A 9,788-nucleotide genomic window follows, 5' to 3' on the forward strand; every position below is an offset into this window, starting at 1 on the left:
AATGTGCATAGGCTGAGACCTCCATAAAGTGAGGTCAACGCTGAGAGTGCCCAGTGAATAAGACTTGGCATATCCTCATGCTTCTAGCCTACAGTGCTCTGATGGGAGCCTCTCTGGTACTCAGCAATTGTTCAGTCCCTGAATGCCCTCTCCCTGCCAAGTCTCAGCTTCTGTCAGCACTGGCGCTGGGCAGTGCTTTTGGAAAGGAGATCAACACTTTCTCAAGACTATGTATCCAAGCCCGACTAGAGGGCTGGGTTTGTCCTGAGTCTCCCTCTACTGCACAGCCCAGTCCATGTCTGTATGAACCAGGTGAGTTAAGTAAGTACTGCAGCCCCCTCTGGGGGTTAGATAACAGCCTATGTTCACTGCTCATTACTCTACCTATGTTGCAGGGAGGTGGCGGGCCTATGCCTGCCCAAAACTAAAGGCCTCCTCAGCTGAGGCAGAGGGGACCAATGACCCCCCCAAGCCACAATAAACAGGGTCTGGAGTGAAGGTCAAAGGGAAACAATCAGGGAACCAGAAGGGGACACCGAGCCCCTTGCTCCTCAAATGTGTCCAAGGAGTCAGTGGACACCACCCAGAGGAACTCTGCTTGGAGCAAGGAATTGGAAATAGGCCCCACAGTTGCAGAGCATCCCGCCCCCATCCGGCTTCCTCCTCTTGGAGTGATGGATGGCCATCCTTGCCAGCGCCAGGAGGCGGCTGATGAGGTCTTGCAACTTTGTGGGGCTATGGATGGGGTGTGCATCAATGAGGAGCTGCAGGGAGAAGTGCAGCCAGAATCTCTTACTGAGTACAAGGTTCTGGAGGAGTTGGGAGAAGGGCTGAAGTCTGACACACCCTATGTAGATGTGTGCCAGGGTCTCCCTCATTGCAGAAAGGATAGTTGTTGGGGGAGTTCATGACTTGTGCTAGGTACACGCCCATGCTCACTGCTCCTTAGATGAATTGCCAGCTAAGAACCCTGGTGGGCTGTGGAGCCAGCGTACACTACACAATCATTACTTCAGCTCAGATAGCAGAGGTATCATTTCTAATGCTGGAGGTGCTAGGTCCAAAACCGGCTGCTGATCCTATGCCGGTGGCCATTTCATGCGCCCTCTCAGCCACAAACCATCTCTGAGACTGACTCCTGCTTCTAAGGTGGGATGTGCTTTTCCCTGCTTGTTCTCCCCTCAGGCCAGCCACTGCAATGTGACTGGCATCAGGGTGAACAGCCTGAGCACACTTAACCAGGTCACAACCAGGGACCACCTGATCAGTGGTGTCTTCACCAGTGCTGTGGAGGTATACGAGGGCTCACCTAGACAAGAGATGCAGAGCTTAGTGACTGATATCCAGAATATCGGCCTAGGGCTGACCACTGCCATCTCTGTATCCTGGGCTGGGGGTAAGGTGCTAAGCCAGCAGGGGCTGTATGGTGATGGGATTTCAGGCTCTTTCACTCTCTTTGGATGTTAGGACAGCCAGCTCCAAGGCCGAGATCACATGGGAACTGCATTAAAGAACGAATGCCGATGTGTAAAGTGTCTGAGTACCTTTTGATGAGCTCCACGCACCTCAGCGGAGGAGGTTCCTATCTGCTGTTCTAGGCTTCTTGCCTTCCTGGTCCCAACACAGTCACCTGGTGCTCTAGTACTCGATCTCCTGCTCCCCATCCTTGCTGAACCTCCTCCCCAGAGCTGAGAACGTACCCATGAGTGTGCCCCAACATGGAATTACTTCTTGATGGCTGGGATTGAGCTACCTCACGCATAGGGATAGGCAGGGATTCCTGGAGAGGGCCACATTCTAACTGTTCTCTTGTGAGCCTTTCCATGAGGTTCTGCATCTGAGCACAACCTCTTCCTTACACCTGCTTCCAGATTCAGTATTTCATAGATGCAGAGATAGGAGAGAGTGAGTAGGAAATGGAGAATAGACTGCCAGGCCTTCTCTCTCCTTCATGTTCCAACATTATCCTGGTGCTTGACCGTGCAGGAGAAACTTTCCCTTCCAGTGGAGAGTCTGGTGTGACTTAGGAATCCAGATATTTCTGAATTAAGGAGTTTTTAAGAAATGTGACTGACCAATGCTGACTAAATCCTGAGCAGTCTCTTCTCCTGTATTAGGTTCTGTCAGCACATGGGCTGGGCAGTGCTTCTGGAAACAGGATCAGGAAGTCCTAAAGACCGTTTGGCTTCTGAGATCCTCCATGCATTCAGAGGCAGGAACAGGGCAGGCAACCCAGTAACAGAAGGTCCCCTGCTCCTTAGAGAATGGCTAGTTCTACTCTGTAGCTACTTTCACAGTTCAGGGCAACTGCACCTCTATTCCCCCTCTCTGGTCTAGCAAGGGTAGCGACTCTAGGCTTCTGGCTTCCCAGCTTTCGCCTCTCTTGGGTGGAGACTCGCGTATCTCTCCAACCAGAAAGGAGTATATCCAGGCTGAACAGTTCCCTGCCTTCACTTTGTTACTCCCAGCAAAAGACAGGCTGGCTAAACCGGCCTGTTTGCTCTCTTCAGAGACTAATACCAGTGCGATTGCCCAGTTATAAGTTACCACACACAGCTCTTTTTAAGCAAGCCTATTTTATTCTTAAGATAAAAGCATTACAAGGGAAAACATTAAAACACCAAAAACCAATGTGCATGCTAATAAGCTTATCAAAGATCACGCCCCCAGCACCCTCAAGTCCACAAGGGTCTGGGCAGTTTCCATCCTTCCCCCCAACCCCTGGACAGAAGGGTCTGTCTGTTTGCTGGATTGGAATGAAGGCCCTAGAGTCAGTTTAAACTTTTATTCAAAAATCCTTTCTGTGTTGGTCCCTGGAGAATCCAGGTTGGGTCTCTGAACTATCCTCATGTAACAGGTGATCAGCAGACAAAAGGTCCTTGCACTCAGGACAAAGATATAAAGGCTGATTTAGTAGGTTGGGGTTTTCTATCCCCTCCTCTCCAGGGCTTCCCAGGAATTGCACTTCACGCACACTGTCTCAAAAGATCAATCGTGTCTGCTTGCATTGGTCAACATAGTCTTTTGAAGTTCATATTATTTCCTAGAGATTGCATTAATCCTCCTTCCCCGTCAACAAGCTCCATACTGTCCCACAATAGTACACACACAGTTTGCATTTTCAATACAAGGGACCCCAAAGATATCACATGTAATTCAATCAGGTTTAACTTAACTAAGGCTTGCCCAGGATATTGTCATATCTGCCACAGCTACAACCACCACTTGCGGGTGCTCTGACACTGTGGTGATGGGAAGAATAGAAGATTGAGCATAGTGGAGCCTGTGTTCTCCCTTCCAGGTAGGACCCACTTGTATTGATACTCTTTTATTTCCATTACAGAATTGGGGAGGATGCCAACAAAGTGGCAGATTAAGCCTGAGAGCTCCACCATGCTCCCTCTCAGTAAAGCACACCTGAAAACAAATGACTTGAGATCATGTTTAGTCTCTGTCTTCAAAGCTAGTCCAGTAATAGGGTGATGGCTAAGGTAAAATGGAGGGGAGGCTCCTACGTAAAACAGGACAGGGTGAGGGTCTTGCAAGCAGGGCCAATCTGCACCCTACAGAGGAGGGACTTCCTGGAAGAAGCTGCCTGGTTCTCTTCTCTGTGGGGGGAGGCAGTGATAAGACTCTCCTAGGGCTTACATTTTCCATCATATGGCAGAAGTGGAGGAACAGCAGCAGCCGGTGAGGAGGCAGGAGGAGGAGTGAAGTGCTAGCTTCTGCTATAAATTGCATTGTGTCCCAGGCCACTGCAACATCTTCCTACTGCTTGCTTTCTGTATAGGGGAGGCCTCTCCCACCTGCTCCTATACAAAGTAAAAGAGGCTAGAATTGTTTCTCTGGGGAAACAACTAGTGAAAAAAGTACACTTCAAGATGGGTGAGATGCTTATAAAAAAGCTAGATACACCTCTTGATATGGGTGTCTGTAAGCAGCTCGTGAATGTAAGACGAGACTGCCCCTTCTGCATGTCTGTCCCGTTCAGCCTTGCCTCTGATGCAAAGTTCCTCTGTCTGGCTCTTGATGTTAGATGGTATGTCTGCTCTGGCGTGGTGCTAGCCTGCTTCTGAGCTGGGCCTTTGGGTCTGCCAAAACTTCTCCTGGTTCTGTGCCCAGCTCTTCTTTCTAGGTATCTTATAGAATTTGTTGCCCATTTATGCCCCAATGTTTTCTGGAAATTTGACTTCTCAGAGTCTGGCAAACTTATAGCAACCATTTCAGATTTGGCTTAATTCATTTTAAATCCAGATGCTTTCCCAGAGTTTCTTCAGATACTAATCTTTCCAATCACAAGCTGGATCTTTATTTGCAGTGTGCTCTCTCTCCAAAATTCTAATGCTTTCCAAGTGTTCAGACACTCCATTGTACTAGGGAAATTCTTTATAAATGTATTGCCATGGCTACCACTGGTTCAGTGCTAGCTGTATCAGTGCTGTACTCTAGACAGCTGCTGGAATCTAGCACCATGTCACCTAACCCAACTCTGAGCAGATCTAACTAGTGTATTCTGACAGTAGCACATCACCCTGGCAAGAACTGATCTGCTATTAGCAACGGCTGCTAACTTCAGGATAAAATTCCAAGTTGCTAGACATGCTTTAAGGATGTGTCATACCCCTCATAAACCCTGCTGCTCTATGGGATGGTGGGGAAGGGGAAATAGCAAAGAACAGTTTGTGTACTGGAGTAGAGGCCAGTGGAAAAGTCTTGGCCCTCAATTGAAGAACTATGGCCAAGGTTTTCCAAGAATGAATAAAGATTTTTCGGTACCCAACTTGAGGTACCCTTTTTTAAGGAGCTGAAATTCAGAGAGCAGATGCTTGGTGGATCCCTTCAACATGCCTCAGGTTGGGCAGCCAAAGTCCTTAGTCTCTTGGAAAATTTTAGCTCATGGCACTTTTCTTTCTTAAGCTTTCTTCAGCCATTCAGCAGTTGACTTAGGGAACACAGCTGTGCTGATTTTTGCGCTAATAATTCTATTAGAGACAGAACAGCATGGTATTAGGAGCAATAGGAAGATGCTTGTATCCATCTTAGCCATAAGCCCGAGATCTGTTTGGCATGTGTGAGAAGAATGGGATTGATGGGAGTCTGGCACTTGCCATTTTCCCTTTATTACAGTTAATCTAGAAAATTGTTTTCTTGACACCTGCCTGGTTGCAAAGTGCACATGGATCCATCACCTGCTGCTGGGCTAGACTGGCCCTGTTGGAGCTGGCTTTACTTCACAGATTAATTTGTCTGGTTTTCAGAATAACTGGCTTGTATCTGTTGGGGCTTTAACACAACTGTGTGATTGGGTCACACTCCTAAATTCAGCCTTGTAGAGCATGTCATCTCACACAGGGTCTGAGCTGGGACCTGGCAGAGTCAGGTGGGGGTTTCCTGTTGGCTTTAATGAGAGCAGGATTAAGCCCTGGGTAATGAGAAGTATCAGTATGGCTAACAAGTTAGGCCAAGGTTACCATATCAGGGCTGGTGGGTATTGGTAGGAAGCTTTTGCCATCTCACAAACCCAGTCTATAACATTATTTGTCCTTTGTGATGGTGCTTTTCATCCATGGATCCCCAAGCACTTTTCTTAGGATTCTCTCTGAGACCTTTCCACTTGGCTTATTCAGAACACATCATCCAGTTCTCTGGGATCCAAAAAAACTCAATTCGACGCCAGCTGGTCACCCAGGTTACTTTATTAGGCATGTAACAAACAGCTCTTTGTCCACACTGGCTAGGCGCAGACACAGGGGGTTGAGGTACAGGGTGATACCACAATTGCAATTCCTGTCACACACCACACAGTTAATATACATCTTTCCTAGCTATTAACATCTCTGCTTCTTGCATGCAAAGACCAAACGCTTTGCAGATTGCATAAGGACCAATCGCTTTTGTCTGATAAACCTCATAGACCCTACAGAGGTACGTCAGGATTATTCTTCCCTTGTTACAGGTTGGGTAGCTGCAGCACAGAGAAATTAATGCACCTGCACCAAGGACACACAGCAAGTCAGTGGCAGAACAAGGACTATAAAGGAGGAATTGTCCATATGCTATTAGCCTCGTGTCTAATATGAATACAGGTGTTTCCGCTCTAATACGTCTCAGCCTCCATGTCCAACCTTCTTTCTTGGAGGAATGTTTATACTGAGCCATGGAGGTAGACAGAAACTGGTGGCAGTCTGCAGCCTGCACCTGGCAGGTGAGCTCTGACTGCCTGCACCATTACAGTGCCATTGGTCTGAACTGCCAAGGGCCACTCAGATGGTTAATTTTGTCAGTGCTATTAGAATGACATCTGCCAGGTCTCCTGCAAACCTCCCTGGCTGGGCCTCATCACTTGAAAAACAGGCAGTCAGTGATCACCTCTCTCTCCTATACGGCTCTGCCAACCCACCTCACTCCTGACCAGCCTCACCCCCTATTATCCCAGTCCTAGGTCCCTCACATCTCTCCCTAGGGAGTTCACTCCTGTGCTGACCTGCACCCACTACCAGGATCCCTACACTAGTCTGCCAATGCACTTTAGTCTTGACTTGTCCCACCCCTGCGATAACCACACTACTCTGCTCATGTACCTTGGTCCTGCCCTGGCTCTTCTACTGTGTTACTGACCCCTCCCAATTCTGTGTGTGCATCTCAGTCCAGATCTGCATCAGTTCCTCATTATTCCACTCCTGGGTGTCTCTCAAGCACCAGCTGATGTGTCATATTGGGTGTTGGTTCAGTGATGTGTTCAGAATGGAGTGGGCTACAACCCACACTGGTACTTGGGAGGAAAAATCTTGGTGCTTTAATCCACAGGGTGTCACAAGCCCTTGGTGTCTGGGTTGTTTCTACTCAGAACATCATCACCCTCTTCAGATACTGTGGTGATTTGGGAGGGGCCTGTAAACCCCCAGATGGCTTAGATCTCTTCTTTAAAAGAGGATCTGAATGCCCAGCTTTCCCATTAAGAAAAAGTTGGTGTGTTAACAAAACAATCGCATTCATCCCCATCATCTACCCTTGATTAACTGAAGCAGGGTAGGTATAAACCGTCAATTCACAAACTGAGCTTTTAAGGCTCAGGGGTGTATGAGTAGAGCTCTCTGGGTTTAAAAGGAAATGATTTGTGTGTGTCTCGTGTCCTTGCCTTGGGCAGGTATTGCTGAATACAAATGGCAGTCTCCTGCTGTTTTCAGTTTTTTCTCTGATTTTGATTATAAGTTCACCAGCAGCAGTAAGCGGTTTATAACATGGTCTGGTGTTTATGGGCTGGTATAAGTGGTCAGAGGTTTTATCTTTCTCCCCCCTCCACCCCATTAAATTAATCTGTAGGGGTGATGTGGGAAGGAACTGGGCAGGAGAAGCAAAGCCAAGGAACCTAGAACAAACTAGCTGCTCCTCAGAGATTCTTCCTTTTGAAAATGGGTGTGGAATCGCTTTGTTCTGTGTGTGTATAAATGTGTGTTCCAGCAGACACTGGAGTTCTGATTTGCCAGAACCTTTTGTGATAGTGGTGTGTCTATTTCCCGCTTTCTCCCCCCTCAACAAACAAACAGTGATTTTAGCCCAAATATCTGACTTAGACATACTGGGAAAGTGGTGCTTTGGGTGTAACAGGGCTATTCCCAGGTGTCCTGACTAGGATTAGGGCACCTGTTGTGCTAGGTGCTGTACAAACACGGGGAAAGACGGATTTTGCCCTGAGGCACTTCCAGTCTAAGAAAACAGCCCTGTTTCTGCTCTAAGGACTATCTGCAAAGTCCAAACATCTCAGAGGTGCTAGGTGTAGGAATTTGTCCTGTGTACAGAACATTTGAATGCTCATCCTGAAATATCACTTCTGTCTAACCTAATCTTTAATGTGACTCTTAGGAGTTAGAGTCTGCGGGGGAGGTGGTGCAATTGCCTAATTCCTAATCAGCTTCTTCTACGACAAGTAAGGTGACTGCATCTGAGAAGACATGGCCCTTGGGAGGGCAGGTGCTGGGTGCAGCATTCTAGCTGGTTATTAAGTCTGGGAGGAGGTGCTGAGAAGTGGGGAGAATGGAACTCCTTCCTTTCCTTACTCCAGTTTTGCAGGGATTAATCTCTTCAAGGAAATATTGTAGCAAATGAGTTGGGTTTGCTCACCTCCTTGAATGCTATAAAGCTTCTAATCTCAGTTTGCTCTCCTCCATTGCCTTCTCTGTAGGCTGGTAGGAGGGCCAGGCGCTGTGGGGGCTTCAAGAGGCAGAGGACAGCAGTGGACTGGAAAATTCTTTGTCTTTAGGTTCAGCTAGCACTCCTACACTTATGTAGTACAAAAACCTGCTTTGGGGCCTGTTCACATAGGGGCACTCAGAAGAAAATGAATTAACTAAAGGTTGATCCTCTGCATTAGCTACAGTGAACTAAAACCACTCTCATTCTAAGTGACAGTGTCCACACAGCAGGGGTTTAGGTGCATTAACTTAACCCCTGTAGTTAATTCATTTTAACTTTCCAGAGTGTCCCCACATGACAAGCCCTAGATTGGTATACATTAATGCCAGATATGAAAAGGAGTGAGTTCCTCTGTAAAGAGACAGAGAAATTGGGCAGTAGGCACTTGGCTTGGGTTTCTGGGAGTTCTGATATGTTTGCCCTTAATTAGTCTGCTGCCCCTTTCATACTCTCCCATTCCCCCTCCTGATGAGGGCCGGGCAGATACTCTGATGCACCCATAGTACATGAGAGCAGCTGAGGTTCCTAAGCAAACTGTGATCCTAGTTCTTCTTGTCCATTCTCCATGCAAGGAAATGACCTAGTTATAACTTCAGCTTCTCCATTGCTGAGGCAGGCAAAATAAACTTGGGTGTTCTGAGGTATGTTTTCTAGCACAGCAGTGCTAGCTTAAATCAGCTCCATCCCTTCCAATCAGGTTCCGTCAGCATCTGGGCAGGGCAGTGTTTCAGTATTTTTTTTTTTTTGTGTAAATTTTTTTTTAACTTCTGGATACCAGACCAGCAAATCCTGCAAACTATGACTCTGGATTTCCTCAGTGCATTCAGAAGCAGAGAACTGTGCAGCCACCAGGTAATGGAAAGCCAGAGAATAGTCAGTTCCATACTACATCTACCCTACCTGATGTAAAACCTGCATTCTCATCTATGCGTGCATCTCTTACTAATGCTTTTCTTCCTGTGTTACAGGGTGGGCAAGACTCTTTCTATAAAATGGCAGGTGAACCTCTTCCTCCTCACTGGACAAAATTAAGCAGCCAATACATTCAGATGTGTGCTATATACTGAGGAAAATAAGTGTCTTAGTGGCTGGATTTTTAGGAGTTCATAGCATCCTCATAGGGTACAGATGAAGTGGATTTATGATTAAAAGGCGGATGAAGCTTGGAGAGTGAAACTATCTCCTTCCACTAAGTCGGGATTTCTTATCGATGGGGTCTGGAGTGGGGGAGGGGAATGGGCTGGCCGACAGTGGAGGTTCTAGGGCACTGATCAACTCTCTGGAGGCTAATGATACTAAGGCCGAGAGCACTTTTGGTGGGAAATACCCACAGTGGCCAATAGCATATTCTCTAGCCTTCTTGTCTGTTCTCTAGGTGTGGTTATTGTCACAGCCATGGGCCCCAAACACATCATGTAGACTTTAAAAAAAAAAAAAAATTAAAATTGCTGCATAATCCTCTCTCAACCCCAGAATCTCACTGTGTGTGGCTTCAGCATTACCAAATACACCAGGCTTGTTCTAGCCTGGGCCAGGGACTGAATTTTAAGGTTAAAAAAATATCAAACCCTCACCTTTCAAAAATTGAAGCATTC

Source organism: Natator depressus, chromosome 14, assembly GCF_965152275.1.
Source record: "Natator depressus isolate rNatDep1 chromosome 14, rNatDep2.hap1, whole genome shotgun sequence".
NCBI lineage: Eukaryota > Metazoa > Chordata > Testudines > Cheloniidae > Natator > Natator depressus.